At 40.4% G+C, this 19,969-nt stretch overlaps 1 protein-coding gene across 1 annotated transcript in view; it reads right to left on the minus strand.

Moving 5' to 3' along the window:
• The window catches only part of NKAIN2 (sodium/potassium transporting ATPase interacting 2), a 1,459,012-nt gene that overhangs the window by 949,641 nt on the left and 489,402 nt on the right, over nucleotides 1-19,969 (minus strand). The gene's annotated exons all lie outside the window — the stretch shown is intronic.

A 19,969-nucleotide genomic window follows, 5' to 3' on the forward strand; every position in this document is an offset into this window, starting at 1 on the left:
AGAGTTAGGCACGCTCCACGGCTATTTCTAGTGTGTGTGATAGGATTAGGAATTGCGGTCAGTCGAGTTACCACCTCCTCAGAGCTTGTCCCAGGTTTTCTGTTTTAACCATCAGGTCATTTTGGGTGCTCCTAACCACCAGGTCCATAACAGGACACCAAGTATCGGAAGGTATCCTGTATGGTTCCCAGGGTCTGAAGGAGAGGAAACTCTCCTTCAGGCCCTGGGATCGATATTAATGTGTAAAACAAAGAATAAAAATAAAAAATATTGATATCAGTCAATAGTTAGAAAGAAACGCAGCACTCACCGGAGCTGTAGATGAATCTTCTTTATTTACAAGTTGCGGCAATGCATCTTCACGGCACGGGGGAGTGGGAGGTGAGGAGCGTGCAAGGCAGAACGGACGACGGCCGTTTCGCGCTAAACGGTAGCGCTTCTACGGGTCCATGATCCGGAGGAAGTTACGCCGGGAGAAATAGGGTAGAAACCCCTCCTCTCCGGCGTCATCGACCTCCAGATGAAAAAAAGTGCTAATTAACAAGGTGCAAATTAAAACCAAGATAGCAAGGATAAAATGCAGATAAACACAAGTTATCAAAAGCTCAATACAGAAAGCGATCTTAAACCAACATTTATGGTAATATATGCTATAGACTCAAGGTTCTACCTATGCGCAGGATTTTAATTTTAAAGACATGAGATCTACCTTTTCATTGTATAGGAATCCTAACCTATGAGTGAAGTAATCCAATTCTAAATAAGCAAAGTAAAGTAGCAACAAAAAATTGTACTTTTAGCAATTATTGATCATAATTTTTTAATCTTTTAATCTATTTGGCTGTTCTAATCAAGCCTGTCGTTTTAATGAAAGAAGTCACCAAGAAAGTACCTATTAATGGTAGTAAATTCATACCGGCAAGGGGGAGTACTGATGAGACAGGGGTCGATAACGAAGAATTAAATAAATATTACAGGAAGATGGACATATCTGTCCTGTCATTAAAGCCAGAGGGGCCCGTAGCTCGTGTCCTCATAATCCATTTTGCTTCTTGTTGCAAAAGGATTTTTCCCAAATCTCCTCCCTTAGAGGTGAGGCTTACTTTCTCTAAACCTACAAAGGTGAGAACTGTGGGATCACCCTGGTGACATTCCCTGATGTGGCTTATGAGTCTAGGTACTCCTTTACCCGTAGATACGGATTTAAAGTGTTCCCTAAATCTGACATATAATTTGCGTATTGTTTTGCCAATGTAAAATCGTTTACACGGGCAAAACAACGCATATACAACAAATTCCGTTTTGCAGGAAATAAAATGACTTATGTTATGTGAAATTGGACCAATTTCTACCACCTGCCCTGTCATATGGTCATGGACCCGTAGAAGCGCTACCGTTTAGCGCGAAACGGCCGTCGTCCGTTCTGCCTTGCACGCTCCTCACCTCCCACTCCCCCGTGCCGTGAAGATGCATTGCCGCAACTTGTAAATAAAGAAGATTCATCTACAGCTCCGGTGAGTGCTGCGTTTCTTTCTAACTATTGACGGCTACATCGCTAATTTCCACACGCTAGCACCTCCGCGGCTAGACACGCCTTATCCAGCACATATGTCTGATTTACCCTCGGACTAAGGAGTGGTGCCACTTTGCTTTTTTCTCCTAATTTTGGTTGGACAATGCTTGGTCTTTAGTGTGCACACCCATATACAGAGGCAGACGTTTCTGGATTGTTAAATTGTATTGCGGATAGCAACAGAATGGATCCAAACGCTGGATCTGTGCGTTCTAGCTTACAAGCCGGCCGGGAGGATGTTGCACAATATTTTAAGGAGTGTGAACAGGCAGATGAATTGCAGATGCTCAGTACAAGATCATTGGAATATAAGCTGACCAACCTCTCAGAGCGAGAGATCAGACTATTTTGGACCAATAATTCATTACAGTCATACATAGACAATGGACGTGTCCCAAGAGGTTTAAGAGTGTGGAAAGAGATGTCTCACTTTAGTAGTGACGATATGTTAAAAACAGAATGGGAGCAAGTTATGCTACGGTGCTCCCAGGAATTACTCTTGCTAGTTCTAAAATCTAATATGAAAAATTACGAGATGGTCAGTTCTGAAATTACCAAGACTCAAGCTGAACTACAGAGCAGACTGACGGAAAGCCAATGGACCACCTTTAATAAAAAACTAGACATTAAGCTTATCCCTATACAGGCAGAAATTAAGCAGAGGAAAAGGGATAAATTTCTCCGCGATAAAAATGACTATGACTCTGGCCATATTTTTAATTGGAATAAATTTAATAAAGAGAATCGAAGTTTTAATGGAAATAATTTCAGACAGAGAAAACGGAGTTTTAATAATAAAAAAAGACGCAGCCAGCCAAACAAGAAAGACTACTTAACCACTGAATCCGACTCCAGTTTAAGTGAGGGTCCGAGCAGCAATTCGGAATTTGCAGGAAATGCGACATCTGATTTACCGACAAATACATCACCCCCTTTAGGAGGAAGACAAGGAGGGGCAAACGAAAATCTAGGCCCCCACCGATATCAGAAAAGAAAATTTGTGTCCTGGAGACAGGAACGTCGCTAGTGTCCCGCTCTGAGGACCATGTCCTTAATCTTACAAATCGGACGTTAACCCCGGCTCATCTATCTCTATTATCCAAAGGTCTAAACTATTGTATCCCTGGTGACTTTGATTTTGTTTCATTCCAGATAGACCTTTTTAAGGCCACCAGAAAAATACACTTATATAAGTCCTTTCTAACCAGCTCCACCAATAATACCAGCATGGAGGGAGAACAACCCTGCTTCGTGGGCCCATTGGGTTTTATGGTGGGGCCGGGAGAAGAAGCCTTGGCAGAATACCAACATGATGCACAACAACTGTTAAGCCTAACTGATATGGATCCTACCATTTTAGAGACAGCTAACTCTCGAGCTACTACCCCTTTCTTGGGAGGGGTCCCCTCCACGTACATGCCACCTATATCCCCAGGAAACACAATTGATTTATTTGAGACGTTAGTCTTAAAAGACATTGAAGCCCTAATTTATAAGAAACCGCAACCTAATTTAATGATTGATGAGAAAAAAGCCCTATCAGAATTAGCTGGTTGGTCAGATGTTATCATTCGCCCCGCCGATAAGGGGGGCAAAACAGTATTATTACCTAAAGAAGCTTATCTAGCGGAGGCGGACAGACAGCTATCAGATACTAAAATCTATGTTAAATTACCAGGTGACCCAACGCTAAAATATAAGTCTAAACTTTGTACGTTTCTTAGGAAGGCTGTAGAAAATAGGGTATTGACCCAAAAAAAGGCAGAGAAATTGCTCCCCAATTATCCTACCAAACCCCACTGGTATTATTTACCAAAAATTCATAAGTCCGTGACCTGTCCCCCAGGCAGACCCATCGTGTCTGGGATAGGGTCACTCACTGAGCCCCTATCCCAGTACATCGATTGGCTCTTACGTCCGATTCTTATGGATGTTCCCTCATACCTAAAAGATACCAACTCTTTTCTCAGACACATTCAAAATTTCGTCTGGCAGCCGGGGTTCTCATTGGTGTCCCTAGATGTGGTCAGCCTGTACACTAGCATCCCTCAAGATATGGGCGTGGACATGATTAGGAGAATTTTGCTCACCACTACAAAAAGTTCTGAATATGTCCAATTTGTGTGTGAGAGTCTCCAATTCATACTCACCCACAATGCCTTCATGTTCTTGGATGTATGGTACAGGCAGACCACAGGGACTGCCATGGGGACCCCGGTCGCATGTACGTTTGCCAATCTATACATGGCGGTATTTGAAGAGGACTACATTTATTCTCACAAAAACATCTATCTTAAACATATCAAATTATATATGAGGTATGTTGATGACGTGATCATGGTATGGGACGGCACGAAAACAGAGTTCGAATCATTTGTTATTTACCTTAATGAGAACAACTTAATGGGGATGTCCTTTACCTCTCATTTCGGAGGCCAAACCATAGACTTTTTGGATGTGTCTGTTCAAATAGAACATGATACCATACGTACTTCTGTCTATCGCAAATCTACTGCTAGTAACTCTCTGCTACATTATAACAGCTATCATCCCAATCATGTAAAAAATTCTTTACCTTATGGGCAGTTTCTTAGAGTCCAAAGACTAAATAATACATTCAGTGGCTTCCAAACACAATCTAATGAATTATTCCATAGGTTCCGAGAAAGGGGGTACCCCGAAGATTTACTAAAATCTACCATCCAACGTGTTGAATCTAAAAATGTAACCCCTGTCAAGAATCCTCAACAGAGATTCGCCTTCTGTTTCCAATACGGGCCAATGGATGATGCGATACGTTCCACCATCCGCAGACATTGGCACGTATTGGAGAGAGATAGCGATCTCTCTGCCAGAACTACAGCAGGTCCCCTCATTTCCAACAGGCGCAGTACCAGAGTCAGGGACATCCTGGTCCGTAACAGAGTGACAAAGGACAAAAAAAGCACTTGGTTAAACCAAACCATTCCACAAGGCAATTTCCGGTGTGGAAATTGCCCTTTTTGTCAATACCATATGACAGGGCAGGTGGTAGAAATTGGTCCAATTTCACATAACATAAGTCATTTTATTTCCTGCAAAACGGAATTTGTTGTATATGCGTTGTTTTGCCCGTGTAAACGATTTTACATTGGCAAAACAATACGCAAATTATATGTCAGATTTAGGGAACACTTTAAATCCGTATCTACGGGTAAAGGAGTACCTAGACTCATAAGCCACATCAGGGAATGTCACCAGGGTGATCCCACAGTTCTCACCTTTGTAGGTTTAGAGAAAGTAAGCCTCACCTCTAAGGGAGGAGATTTGGGAAAAATCCTTTTGCAACAAGAAGCAAAATGGATTATGAGGACACGAGCTACGGGCCCCTCTGGCTTTAATGACAGGACAGATATGTCCATCTTCCTGTAATATTTATTTAATTCTTCGTTATCGACCCCTGTCTCATCAGTACTCCCCCTTGCCGGTATGAATTTACTACCATTAATAGGTACTTTCTTGGTGACTTCTTTCATTAAAACGACAGGCTTGATTAGAACAGCCAAATAGATTAAAAGATTAAAAAATTATGATCAATAATTGCTAAAAGTACAATTTTTTGTTGCTACTTTACTTTGCTTATTTAGAATTGGATTACTTCACTCATAGGTTAGGATTCCTATACAATGAAAAGGTAGATCTCATGTCTTTAAAATTAAAATCCTGCGCATAGGTAGAACCTTGAGTCTATAGCATATATTACCATAAATGTTGGTTTAAGATCGCTTTCTGTATTGAGCTTTTGATAACTTGTGTTTATCTGCATTTTATCCTTGCTATCTTGGTTTTAATTTGCACCTTGTTAATTAGCACTTTTTTTCATCTGGAGGTCGATGACGCCGGAGAGGAGGGGTTTCTACCCTATTTCTCCCGGCGTAACTTCCTCCGGATCATGGACCCGTAGAAGCGCTACCGTTTAGCGCGAAACGGCCGTCGTCCGTTCTGCCTTGCACGCTCCTCACCTCCCACTCCCCCGTGCCGTGAAGATGCATTGCCGCAACTTGTAAATAAAGAAGATTCATCTACAGCTCCGGTGAGTGCTGCGTTTCTTTCTAACTATTGACGGCTACATCGCTAATTTCCACACGCTAGCACCTCCGCGGCTAGACACGCCTTATCCAGCACATATGTCTGATTTACCCTCGGACTAAGGAGTGGTGCCACTTTGCTTTTTTCTCCTAATTTTGGTTGAAAAATATTGATATACTCACCTCTCCGATGCAGCCTGGACCTTACCGATGTAACCGGCAGCTTCCGTTCCTAAGAATGAGTGCTTGAAAGACCTTAGGTGACGTCGCGGCTTGTGATTGGTCGCGTGAGCGGTCACGTGTCCGCCACGCGACCAATCACAAGCCACGACATCATCTAAGCTCATTCTTAGGAACGGAAGCTGCCGGTTACATCGGTAAGGTCCAGGCTGCGTCTGAGAGGTGAGTATATCAATATTTTTTTTTTTATTCTTTATTTTACACATTAATATCTATCCCAATACCGATTCCCGATATCACAAAAGTATCGGATCTCAGTATCGGAATTCCGATACCGCAAATATCGGCCGATACCCGATACTTGCGGTATCGGAATGCTCAACACTAATTATTACTGTATTATTCCAAAGAATTGGTGCAGCACACAAAAAGTCTTGAAGAAAGGAATGGGAGGTTTGGATTATTGAGGACTTTAGTTTTAAGTCATTACCAGAAAACAAGGCACGGAGAGAGTTCAGTTTTTGACAGATTTAGTTTTAGATAGAGGGAGGACATAATGCTAGAGACAGTAGAAGACAGTCACTGGTATTTTGTAGTAATGTAGGGTTACTGTCAGGAGACGAGGTACTGTATATAATTGGTTGTCATCACAATAGAGATGGTACAGAAAACTGAATCTACTGATTGTCCAACAGGTGTGTGATTTGAAATTTTCAAATAAGAAATACAAGAATTTAGTGGCTTTGGAGTTGGTGAATATATGGTAGATGTGCCATAAGTCAAGGAATGCCTTCTACATGACATCTATGGATCGCAGATTGGATACCTGAAGTATTGCTAATGAAAGAAAAGGTTAATACTCTGCCCAAACAGTTAAGTTAAGTTTCTGGTGACATATTTGAGTCATGTGTCATAGAAATGTCAACATTAGCATATGCTTACACGCACTCATAAAATAGTGGAGAGATTAAATTGTAAAGATCACACAAACACACAGATGGAATAAGTAGGTAGGAAAGAGAAACTGTGCAGCAAAATGGAAATGTCTGCCTCATAGCTAGCTAGAAAGTGGGGGTGAGCAGTATTAGGGTATGTGCACACGTTGCGGATTCTCTGCGGATCCGCAGCATTTTTTGCAGTGCAGAAATGCTGCAGATCTGCAATCGATTTACAGTACAATGTAAATCAATGAGAAAAAAAAATGCTGTGCACACTTTGCGGAAAATCCGCTGCGGAAATGCTGCGGTTTTAAAAAAATAGCATGTCAATTCTTTTTTGTGAATCTGCAGCGTTTTTGTACCCATTCCATTATAGAAAACCGCAAGGGTAAAAAACGCAGCAAATCCACAAGAAAACCGCAGCAAAAACGCACAAAAAAACGCTGCAGAACCGCACAAAAAACGCAGGTGCGTTTTCTGCCAGGAGAGACAGAATCCGCACCAGAAATTCCTAAGCCAAACCCGCAACGTGTGCACATAGCCTTAGGTGAGCTACCTCAGGTTTTACTAAGAACTACAAAAGATTATAAAAGAGTTCAAGCCTGAGGAAAAGTCAATGTTTATTGTCTCAAATGTAGCAGACCAACCATCTGCATGCTAATACAGACATAAAGCACCAGAGGTGGCCAGCAGACCAGTACTTTTGTTCAAGTGACTGTAATGTATCAGAAATAGTCTGCAAGAGGTTACAAACTGAGGATTGTGACTAACAACATGTGTGATACACTGTTGAGAGTGTCACATAGACTGTTGTAGACTGAAGGTAATGCTGATAAAGGAAGTTCGATAAAAAGCTTACAGAAGCCTGTACACAGTCACTGGTGTAAACCTACTGTTGCAAGAGCCATTAGCCTACCTCTATTCAATGCAATCTGTTGACTTTCTTGAGATTACAAAAACTATCAAGTTTACTGCCTCATGTGAATGTGATATTGAGCAACAATCAGGCCTCAAGTAGGAGTAGATATATGTGTATGCTTGCATGTTTCCATACACATCATCAACCAAACCCAACCACTTTGCATACTCCTTTCTAACTATGCAAAAATGACCAAATCAAATAGTTGGCCTAATTTGATTGAGTGACACAAGCATAAAAACATGTATGTTTCACAAAGGCACTGTGCAAAAAACAAGTGCAAAGAGTATAATGGTTTTAAATTCATAATAATCCTATAGAACCAGACCAAAGGTAGTGCTCAGGCTCAAGATTTTCTAAAATCAGACCCTCTAAACTTTCCCACTGACTCAAACTAGCAAATACAGCTCTGGCAAAAATTAAGAAACCACAGCAAAATGTTCAGTTTGTCTGATTTTTCTCTTTATAGGTATGTTTTGGAGTAAAATGTAAATTGTTCATTTATTCTATAAACTTCTGACAACAATGTCTCCGAATTTCCAAGCAATACATTTTGTATTTTTTTTTTCTGAAAAGGAAATATGGTCAAAATTAAGAAAACAACAGTGCTTTCAGACCTCAAATAATGCACAGAAAACAAGTTCATAATCATTTAGAAACAATAATAACAATGATTTAACTCAGAAAGTGTTCAGAAATCAATATTTTGTGGAATAACCATGATTTTTAATCACAGCTTTCATGCGTCTTGGCATGCTTTCCACCAGTCTTTCACACTGCTCCTGGTGCAAAAATGTAAGCAGTTCTTTGTTTGATGGCTTGTGACTATCCATCATCCTATTGATTATATTCCAGAGGTTTCCAATGGGGTTCAGGTCTGGAGATTGGGCTGCCCATGAAGTGGTTTTTATGTGGTGGTCTCTTAATTTTTGCCAGACCTGTGGAGTTCATTAATAAAAAATATGCTTCCTTTGAATGATTCAATAATGTTACAAAAAAGTTAGAGTTTCCTTCAGGAGGAACAAAAATTAGAAAACTAATTACTGTTACAGAAATGCTATTTTTTTAAGTTAAAACAAAATATGGAATGAGATAAAAGAAAATTAAAGCTGTGCTTATTTCTTATATTCGCTCCTTTAAATACACATACTGGATACATCTAAAATCCTGCAGTATGACACTTATTTTAGAAAATAATCCCTTCTTAGAGAAACTGCTGCTTACAGAAAGCTCACAGTCATTTTTCATTGTAGGTAGAAATGAACATGGAGTGCACACAGAGCTGACCGTGCCGTAGAGAAGCTATCAGTCGGCTCTTACAGTAAGAATTAAGTGGCAAAGCAGACTAATATGACACACCAAGGACAATTTAAGAAAAACTGTCTTGTGCTCTTTTCGTACAAGGTGTTCCTGAAAATGCCAGATGTAAAAAGATTTCCGTAGAGACCAATAAAAACATTTCCTACTAAATATAACCCGAACACAAAGCCAGTGCCTGGAGCTAACAAACAGATGTGCAATCTTTAACATTGCTTCAACCTAAATGTATCACAAGCTCACATGGATTAAAATAAAATCTAAATTATCTTGATGACATTTGCAATGAAGAGGTCAAAAAACACCGACATACTACCAGCCATTATAAGACTATTGAGTAATACTAGACAGCAATATCAAAAGCAATGCCATACAGTAGGCACAGAAAAATATGCATTATGTTCAAACAGAGCATCTCCTACTTTTATGTATCACTTGTGTGCTTGTCTATGTTGTCATGACTTTGAATGTGTCTTTGTGCATTTAGCCACTAAAGCGATAGAGCATAAAGATGGTCCAGAATAAAATTCATAGGACTATGGTCCTTATGCAGGGTCAGTATTTTGTGGCTGCTGGATGGGAGAACTGAAAATCACCTCCTACCTGGCACCTCTTCTAATTTGTAGGCCTGCCGTGATGACATTGTTGCACTGTCATACATGCATTTTGTCGTATCAAGCCTAATAACCAGAAGAGATGCCAAGTATGCCAGGGGGTAGGAAATGGTTTGCACAGAGGCTACTGACATGGCCACTGGACCAAGGGCCTGCAAATCATTGTTCTTATCTCTGTCCAAAATGATATATCAAATTTCATAGCTATAATTGCATATGTACATTTTATACATAAATTGCATGGCCATGAATTTGCTTGGACTCAATAGATGTCTTTGGAAGAAAAGTCAAATTCCTATTGCATTTACAGTTGTGCTCACAAATTTACATACCCCAGCAGACTTTTTTCTTTCTTGGCTTTTGTTCAGAGAATATGAATGAAAACACCAAAATATTTTCTCCAGTCATGGTTAGTGGTTGGGTGAAGCCCAAAAAGAAAAGTTCCAGCTTCAGGTAAAATTCCAAAAATGATCTTTGTTCAAGGTGGAACTTTTCTTTTTTTGCTTGCAATTATCAATACGAGGTGAGCTCACAAATAGTGAACTGACATCATCCTTCTTTCTAGTGTCCATCTCAGTCTCTTGACCTCAATATCATTGAGCCACTCTGAGGAGATCTCAAGCACACAGTTCATGGTAGACAGCCCAGGAATTTACAGGAAATGGAGGCTTTTTGCTAAGAAGAATGGGCAGCTTTACCATCTGAGAAAATAAAGAATCTCATCCACAACTAGCACAAAAGACTTCAAGCTGTCATTGATGTTAGAGGGGGCAATACGTTGTATTTAGAAATTGGGTATGTAAACTTTTGATCAGGGTCATTGGTATGGATTCATCAATTGCAAAACAGAGGAGGTATTTAAGTTATGATCTGTAGTTACCCTTTACTGTTCATTGGTATAACATTCAGAGAATTTCAGTACCAGATACATGATCACAAGCATGATACTCCAGCTGCAAGATACATGTATTCTTGACACAGTGGGAATTTCTGAGCTTTTCACTAAAACATTAACAAGGTAAAACACTACTACAAATGTACTAAAATTACTTCTCTTTCAGGGTTTAATAAATGGATCAATTTTACCTCTTATCCCTAGACACTGGAGACGATCATCAATTTGGAGTAAATCAAATTTGAGTCAAATTTTATAAGGTTCACAAATTAGAACAATTTACAATTTGATTAATAGGCAGAAAAAATGTTCAGATTTTAGAAGTTGCATCATTCACATAAGACTGCCGTGAAGGGGTCTCACAGAAATATAAGTTTTTAAAAATATTCTCTACTAAACAGTTATTAAAAACAAGATAAATTATATATGCTTTAAAATCACAAAAATAAAAAATTGTGCAAAACAAATCCACAAGGGCTATGAAAATGAACTAAACATATTAGCACATATCCATCTAATGGGCATAATAGTAGTTAAAAAAGAGGAAGGGGAATTTTGCATCAATAAAGAGGACTATCCCCAAAATCCAACCATATGGTGCTTAAATACCCAATTACAGTAAAAAAAATCTCTGCCTTGGTGCAGAGGGTGGCACCCAAAGAAGCCCAACTGGCACCAGCATTCCCCGAAGGCTGATCCTAATGTAACTAAATAACTGGTACCAAATCAGAATACCAAGATCCAATGAATCATATAATCATATAATCATATAATAGGGATGCTCAAAAAAAGAAAAAGAGAATAAACATATACAGCATATGAGATCCACAATAGTCACTCTGTTTTATATAACCATTTGGATAAAAGATAGACTTGTAAAAAAAATCAGTAGACTCAACCTCAAAGGTTGATATTGACTTTTAGCATTTCTACATGAATATAGCAGTGTGGTGCTAGAGATGAGGCCTGTAATTTCCAAAGAGGCTGTTTACATATTTAAATTCCCAGTGGAACATTGCATGGCATATAAGTGTCATGATGCCATCTTGGCACTCTCCCCCTGTAGACCCCTTTAATTAAAAAATACGTTAAAAGTTTGTCAATGCACTTTATACTATTAAATTGGCTGTTGGTCACTACTGGGATGCCATCTGTTTCTTAGATGAAGTCAATTTGACATTACCATGGCTGTGTTTGTCTGAAAGGATTCAGAAACAGTGCTAGGAGACCTCAGAGTGATGTACTTTTATTCAGAGCAATTAGAAGGAAATTTTCTGAGCCTGGCAAATTCAAATAGGAAAACATTTGATCATTTAAAATAGACATCCTTCATCACCATGTTACATCCCAAAGATATAACAATATATATTCAATAACATATCAGGTACATTACATGTTTAAGCAGCAGATGCAATCCATAAGTTTTAACAAATCTTTGTCCCCTTTTTGACATTGGACGTACTATCCCGTCGAGGTGGGGTGGGCCCGCATGACCACCAACGGGATAGTACGTCCAGGGCGATCGGACGCGCTCACGGGGGGATCGCGGCCGATCGCAGCCGGGTGTCAGCTGACCATCGCAGCTGACATCCGGCACTATGTGCCAGGAGTGGTCACGGACCGCCCCCGGCACATTAACCCCCGGCACACCACGATCAAACATGATTGCGGTGTGCCGGCGGTACAGGGAAGCATCGCGCAGGGAGGGGGCTCCTTGCGTGCTTCCCTGAGACCCCCGGAGCAACGCAACGTGATCGCGTTGCTCCGAGGGTCTCTTACCTCCTCTACCTGTAGTCCCCGGATCCAAAATGGCCACGGCATCCGGGTCCTGCAGGGAGGGAGGTGGCTTACCGAGTGCCTGCTCAGAGCAAGTGCTTGGTAAGCCTGCAGCACTGTAAGTCAGATCGCCAATCTGACAGAGTGCTGTGCAAACTGTCAGATCAGCGATCTGTGATGTCCCCCCCTGGGACAAAGTAAAAATGTAAGAAAAAAAATTTCCACATGTGTAAAAAAAAAAAAAAAAATCCTAAATAAAGAAAAAAAAATATTATTCCCATAAATACATTTCTTTATCTAAATTAAAAAAAACAATAAAAGTACACATATTTAGTATCACCGCATCCGTAACGACCCAAACTATAAAACTGTTGCACTAGTTAACCCCTTCAGTGAACACCATAGGGAAAAAAAACGAGGCAAAAAACAACGCTTCATTATCATACCGCCGAACAAAAAGTGGAATAATCAAAATCAAAAAGACAGATATAAATAACTGTACCGCTGAAAACGTCATCTTGTCCCGCAAAAAAAACAGCTGCCATACAGCATAATCAGCGAAAAAATAAAAAAGTTACTGTATAGTCCTCAGAATAAAGCGATGCCAAAATAATAATTTATTCTAAAAAATAGTTTTTATCGTATAAAAGCGCCAAAACATAAAAAAATGATATAAATGAGGTATCGCTATAATCGTACTGACCCGAAGAATAAAACTGCTTTATCAATTTTACCAAACGTGGAACGGTATAAACGCCTCCCCCAAAAGAAATTCATGAATAGTTTTTTTTCATTCTGCCTCACACAAATCGGAATAAAAAGCGATCAAAAACTGTCACATATCCGAAAATGTTACCAATAACAACGTCAACTCGTCCCGCAAAAAACAAGACCTCACATGACTCTGTGGACCAAAATATGGAAAAATTATAGGTCTCAAAATGTGGAGACGCAAAAACTTTTTTGCTATAAAAAGTGTCTTTTAGTGTGTGACGGCTGCCAATCATAAAAATCCTCTATAAAAAATGCTATAAAAGTAAATCAAACCCCCCTTCATCACCCCCTTAGTTAGGGAAAAATAATAAAATTAAAAAAAATGTATTTATTTCCATTTTCCCATTAGGGTTAGGGCTAGGGTTAGGGTTAGGGCTAGGGTTAGGGCTAGGGTTAGGGCAAGGGTTAGGGCTAGGGTTAGGGTTAGGGCTAGGGTTAGGGCTAGGGTTAGGGCTAGGGTTAGGGTTGGGGCTAGGGTTGGAGCTAAAGTTAGGGTTAGGGTTGGAGCTAAAGTTAGGGTTAGGGTTGGGGCTAAAGTTAGGGTTAGAGTTTGGATTACATTTATGGTTGGGATTAGGGTTGGGATTAGAGTTAGAGGTGTGTCAGGGTTAGGGGTGTGGTTAGGGTTATAGTTGAGATTAGCGTTAGGGATGTGTTTGGATTAAGGTTTCAGTTAGAATTGGGGAGTTTCGACTGTTTAGGCACATCAGGGGCTCTCCAAATGCGACATGGCGTCCGATCTCAATTCCAGCCAATTCTGCGTCGAAAAAGTAAAACAGTGCTCCTTCCCTTCCGAGCTTTCCCGTGCGCCCAAACAGGGGTTTACCCCAACATATGGGGCATCAGCATACTCGGGACAAATTGGATAACTTTTGGGGTCCAAGTTCTCTTGTTACCCTTGGGAAAATATAAATTTGGGGGGCTAAAAATCATTTTTGTGGGAAAAAAAGGATTTTTTATTTTCACGGCTCTGCGTTGTAAACTGTAGTGCAACACTTGGGCGATCAAAGTTCTCATAACACATCTAGATAAGTTCCTTGGGAGGTCTAGTTTCCAATATGGGGTCACTTTTGGGGGTTTCTACTGTTTGGGTACATCAGGGCTCTGCAAATGCAACGTGATGCCTGCAGACCAATCCATCTAAGTCTGCATTCCAAATGGTGCTCCTTCCCTTCCGAGCTCTGCCATGCGCCCAAACAGTGGTTCCCCCCCACATATGGGGTATCAGCATACTCAGGACAAATTGGACAACAACTTTTGCCATCCAATTTCTCCTGTTACCCTTGGGAAAATACAAAACTGGGGGCTAAAAAATCATTTTTGTGGAAAAATTTTTTTTTTATTTTCACGGCTCTGCGTTATAAACTGCAGTGAAACACTTGGGGGTTCAAAGTTCTCACAACACATCTAGATAAGTTCCTTGGGAGGTCTAATTTCCAATAAGGGGTCACTTATGAGGGGTTTCTACTGTTTGGGTACATCAGGGGCTCTGCAAATGCAACGTGACGCCTGCAAACCAATCCATCTAAGTCTGCATTCCAAATGGCGCTCCTTCCCTCCCGAGCTCTGCCATGCGCCCAAACAGTGGTTCCCCCCACATATGGGGTATCAGCGTGCTCAGGACAAATTGGAGATCAACTTTTGGGGTCCAATTCATCCTGTTACCTTTGTGAAAATACAAAACTGGGGGCTAAAAATCATTTTTGTGAAAAAAAAAGAATTTTTATTTTCACGGCTCTGCATTATAAACTGTAGTGAAACACTTGGGGGATCAAAGCTCTCAAAACACATCTAGATAAGTTCCGTAGGGGGTCTACTTTCCAAAATCGTGTCACTTGTGGGGGGTTTAATGTTTAGGCACATCAGGGGCTCAGGTATCAGCGTACTCAGGACAAATTGCACAACAAGTTTTGGGGTCCAATTTCTTCTCTTACCCTTGGGAAAATAAAAAATTGGGGGTGAAAAGATAATTTTTGTAAAAAAATATGATTTTTTATTTTTACGGCTCTGCATTATAAACTTCTGTGAAGCACTTGGTGGGTCAAAGTGCTCACCACACCTCTAGATAATCTCCTTAGGGGGTCTACTTTCCAAAATGGTGTCACTTGTGGGGGTTTTCAATGTTTAGGCACATCAGGGGCTCTCCAAACGCAACATGGCGTCCCATCTCAATTCCAGTCAATTTTGCATTGAAAAGTCAAATGGCGCTCCTTCCCTTCCGAGCTCTGCCATGCGCCCAAACAATAGTTTACCCCCACATATGGGGTATCAGCGTACTCAGCACAAATTATAGAACAACTTTTGTGGTCCATTTTCTCCTGTTACCCTTGGTAAAATAAAACAAATTGGAGCTGAAAGAAATTTTGTGTAAAAAAAAGTTAAATGTTAATTTTTATTTAAACATTCCAAAAATTCCTGTGAAACACCTGAAGGGTTAATAAACATCTTGAATGTGGTTTTGAGCACCTTGAGGGGTGCAGTTTTTAGAATGGTGTCACACTTGGGTATTTTCTATCATATAGACCCCTCAAAATGACTTCAAATGAGATGTGGTCCCTAAAAAAAAATGGTGTTGTAAAAATGAGAAATTGCTGGCCAACTTTTAACCCTTATAACTCCCTAACAAAAACAAATTTTGGTTCCTAAGTTGTGCTGATGTAAAGTAGACATGTGGGAAATGTTACTAATTAAGTATTTTGTGTGACATATCTCTGTGATTTAAGGGCATAAAAATTCAGAGTTGAAAAATTGTGAAATTTTCAAAATTTTCGCCAAATTTCCATTTTTTTCACAAATAAACGCAAGTTATATCGAAGAAATTTTAACACTATCATGAAGTACAATATGTCACAAGAAAACAGTGTCAGAATCACCAAGATCCGTTGAAGCATTCCAGAGTTATAACCTCATAAAGGGACAGTGGTCAGAATTGTAAAAATTGGCCCTGTCATTAACGTGCAAACCACCCTTGGGGGTAAAGGGGTTATTACATACTGCTTAATTTTGTTAATGAATAAAATTAATACATTCTTGGGTTAGAAAGGAGCAATACAGAGTAATAAAATAAAGCATGATATTGCTCTTCCAGGAGCCACTCGCTCTATATAAAATAAAAATTTAGGTAGAGCAATCAACAGTAGTGTTGAGCGATACCTTCCGATATGCAAAGGTATCGGTATCGGATTGGATCAGCCGATACCCAAAAAATATCGGATATCGCCGATACCGATACCCGATACCAATGCATATCAAAGGGACACAAAATATCGGAATGGTTCCCAGGGTCTGAAGGAGGGGAAACTCTCCTTCAGGCCCTGGGATCCATATTCATGTATAAAATAAAGAATAAAAAAAAAAAATATTGATATACTCACCCCTCGGATGGCCCCTGGCAATCACCGGTCCAAGCGTCTGCCTCCGTTCATAAGAATGCAGAGTGAAGGACCTTCGATGACATCGCAGCTTGTGATTGGTCGTGTGACCGCTCATGTGACCAATTACAAGCCGCGACGTCATTGCAGGCCCTACACTCACTGCATTCTTAGGAACGGAGGATTCCGGTTACATCACTAAGGTCCAGGGTCCGCCGGAGGGGTGAGTATATCCATATTTTTTATTTTTATTCTTTATTTTTTACATGAATATGGATCCCAGGGCCTGAAGGAGAGTTTCCTCTCCTCCAGACCCTGGGAACCATACACTGGGAACTTCCGATTCCGATTTCCGATATCACAAAAATATCGGAACTCGGTATCGGAATTCCGATACAGCAAATATCGGCCGATACCCGATACTTGCGGTATCGGAATGCTCAACACTAATCAACAGCCTATTACCCTAGATTATCTATAAATGAGTAGGTAGGGATACAGTTTGGAGCATGGAAGTGTTTCATACCATTGTTGAACGCATGGCGTTAAGCCTTGTAGTGAGCTTCACATTGCATAAGAGCAGCAATTTTGGTAATCTTCTGCAGATAGGTGGCTTTGCCAAGGTATTCCTACTTGAATATAGTACTTACACAACTATAGATACAATTTATAAGTGTGACTTAGACTTAAATTTCTTCTTTTCTTGTCAAGTGTTCTGTCATGTCTGTATTATCATTGTCTATCTGAACCAATCCTATAATATGCCTTTTTTATGCACTATCCCAATTCAAAGAGTTGGCACTCTATAGAACATTGAAAGAAAACAAGAATACAATTATTTGATATCTCTTACAGCCATATTTTATTCATAACAGGACATAAAACACAGAAGTGTTTTGACTTCCGTGTTAATTAACTCATTTACGAATGAACAAAAAAAAGCAACTCTGTTTGAGAGAGAAGAACAGACAAAATGTGGCCCCCTAACTGTGCGAACACAATATATACAGTAATAGTCTTTGATGGGTGCACAACTTTATGCACTCAGCTGGTGGAAGACAGATATGGCTTTAGATCGTGCATCCTCAAAGAATTCCTCTGGGATACTTTTCAATGGACAGGGCTTGCAGCTTGCATTGGGTGGATCCAAGTGAAAGAGCCAAACACAGGCTCACACAGGACAAGTAAATCAAAACGAACACATCTAGACCATGAACGGCAGCGCTTCCAAGGACTCACATCCAAAGATGATATTTTGAATTTTTTTTTCTTTTTTATTAATTGATCGGAAAAGATATAATGTGTTTTGGATATAGTATATATCCTTCTTCAGGTATCATAAAAACACAATACAATTCCTACTAGAAAAATTTCAATCACACATGTATAGTGGCAAACCTTTTAACCCAGCCTCATTTGGGGTGTGGACGAGGTTCAGGAGCACACCCACTGATTAGTCCAGCATTTCAAACCACATCCTGATGAACATGAATTTAAAAAAAAATGTGAGTCCTGGGAAGCGCTGCTGTTCGTGGGTTGGATGTGTTCTTTTTAACTTATTTAGAAATTTGTATTCAGCAACACATCTCAAAACAAATTGGGCCATGCTGCTCTGATTGATGTAGAATGTGGTTTTCCATTTTCTTGATGAAGTAAGCAAGTTTTTTCTTGAAATAGATGTTGTGAGGATGGGAGCATATGTTGTTGTAAAAACTCTATATAATAATTGGCATTAATAGTACCTTTCAAGATGTGCAAGCTGCCTATGCATAAGGATGTTGACTGTCTGCTGCATTCCTGCCCCTGAAAACAACAATCGTGTATGTGTATACACTATCATGAGGTTTTACGTATATTGTGCAGTAAGTGAAGATGTGTGAATAGGGATGTGTGTCTGTGATATTGTGTTAGGGTAATGTACCGCATATAAGTAATGTAAACTGTTAATATACAATGTAAGTAGTGTATAGTGCAGAGATTAGGCATAGATTTGGAATAGGACTTAAGGTAGTGGTAAACAGGTAAGATAAATAGTGATGAAATGATTAGTGTATATTGTTGGTAGCTAGTTTATTTTAGAAGGATAAGGTACAGTTAATATATAGAACTAGCTCACAGTGAGTGGGGACTAGTGTTAGTAAAAAGGGGTACTTCCTGGTAGTAAGTCAGATAGGTAAGTAGAGAAACAAGTTCAGGTTCAGAAGGCTGCTAGGGCCAAAATGTACCAATAGGTAGTGGGACACCATAATGGAATCTCGAGTGGATGCTCCTGTCATGTCTGGAGCCCAGGATCCGGCATAGGGACTACCAGGCACACTGTGTCCTATGGTGTACAGGGGAAGATGGACTAGGGCACATGTGGATGGAAAATAATGGATCTTGGGTGCACTGCTGAATTGGACAGGAATTCCCTGAGTCTGACAGAGTCAGTGGGCTTAGGCATAGTTTAGGACGAACGAGTGGTAGGGCTGAAGATGTGTTGTAGTAAGGAAGTAAGAAATATGAAGTGTTGTGCACTATCTTACATTACAACCTGATGAACTTGAAGTGATCAGTACACGTTTGCTTGTTGCAATAAAATTGGTGGCACCTGAATATTGTGCTGCGGCTCCTGAAAATGGAGGTCTAAAAGTGAGTGTGCTGCACCCCAGACGTGACAACACACTGGCTTGGGAACTGTTTTCCTCGGTCATGACTACCGCTCTTGGCAACTTTGCAATAAGCACTAATGCAATCCCATACCATCAGAGATGCAGGATTTGGAACTGTGCGCTGAGAATGAGCTGGATAGTGCTTTACCACTTAAGTCCACAAGACACCGTGTCCATGCTTTCCACAAAGAATTTCAAATTATGATTCATCTGACCACAGAACAGTTTTCCATCTTGTCTCAGTCCATTGTAACTCCTTAATCCCATATGACGTACTATCTCTTCGAGGTAACCTGGGACTTAATTCCCAGTACGTCATAGTCGATCGGCCGCGCTCACGGGGGGAGCGCGGCCGATCTCACCCGGATGTCAGCTGATTATTACAGCTGACATCTAGCACTATGTGCCAGGAGCGGTCACGGATCGCTCCTGGCACATTAACACCCGGAACAAACATGATTGCAGCATTCCGGCGGCATAGGGAAGTACCGTGCAGGAAAGGGGGCTACCAGCGTGCTTCCCTGAGACCATCGGAACAACGCGATGTGATCGTGTTGTTCAGAGGGTCTCCTATGTCCTCCTCCCTGCAGGCCCCAGATTCAAAATGACTGCGGGGCTCCTTCCGGGTCCTGCAGGGAGGTGGCTTGCAAGAGCCTGCTCAGAGCAGGTGCCAGCAAGCCTCCCTGCAGTGCCTGTTAGATCGCTGATCTGACACAGTGCACTGCAAAGTGTCAGATCAGTGATCTGATAATACTGTATATAGTGATTCCCCCCCCCGGGGCAATGTTATAAAATTAAAAAAAAATATTTACAAGTGTAAAAAAAATAATAATTCCTAAATAAAGAAAAAAAAATATTGTTCCAATAAATACATTTCTTTATCTAAATAAAAAA

The sequence above is a fragment of the Ranitomeya variabilis genome, chromosome 2 (genome assembly GCF_051348905.1).
Source record: "Ranitomeya variabilis isolate aRanVar5 chromosome 2, aRanVar5.hap1, whole genome shotgun sequence".
NCBI classification, from domain to species: domain Eukaryota; kingdom Metazoa; phylum Chordata; class Amphibia; order Anura; family Dendrobatidae; genus Ranitomeya; species Ranitomeya variabilis.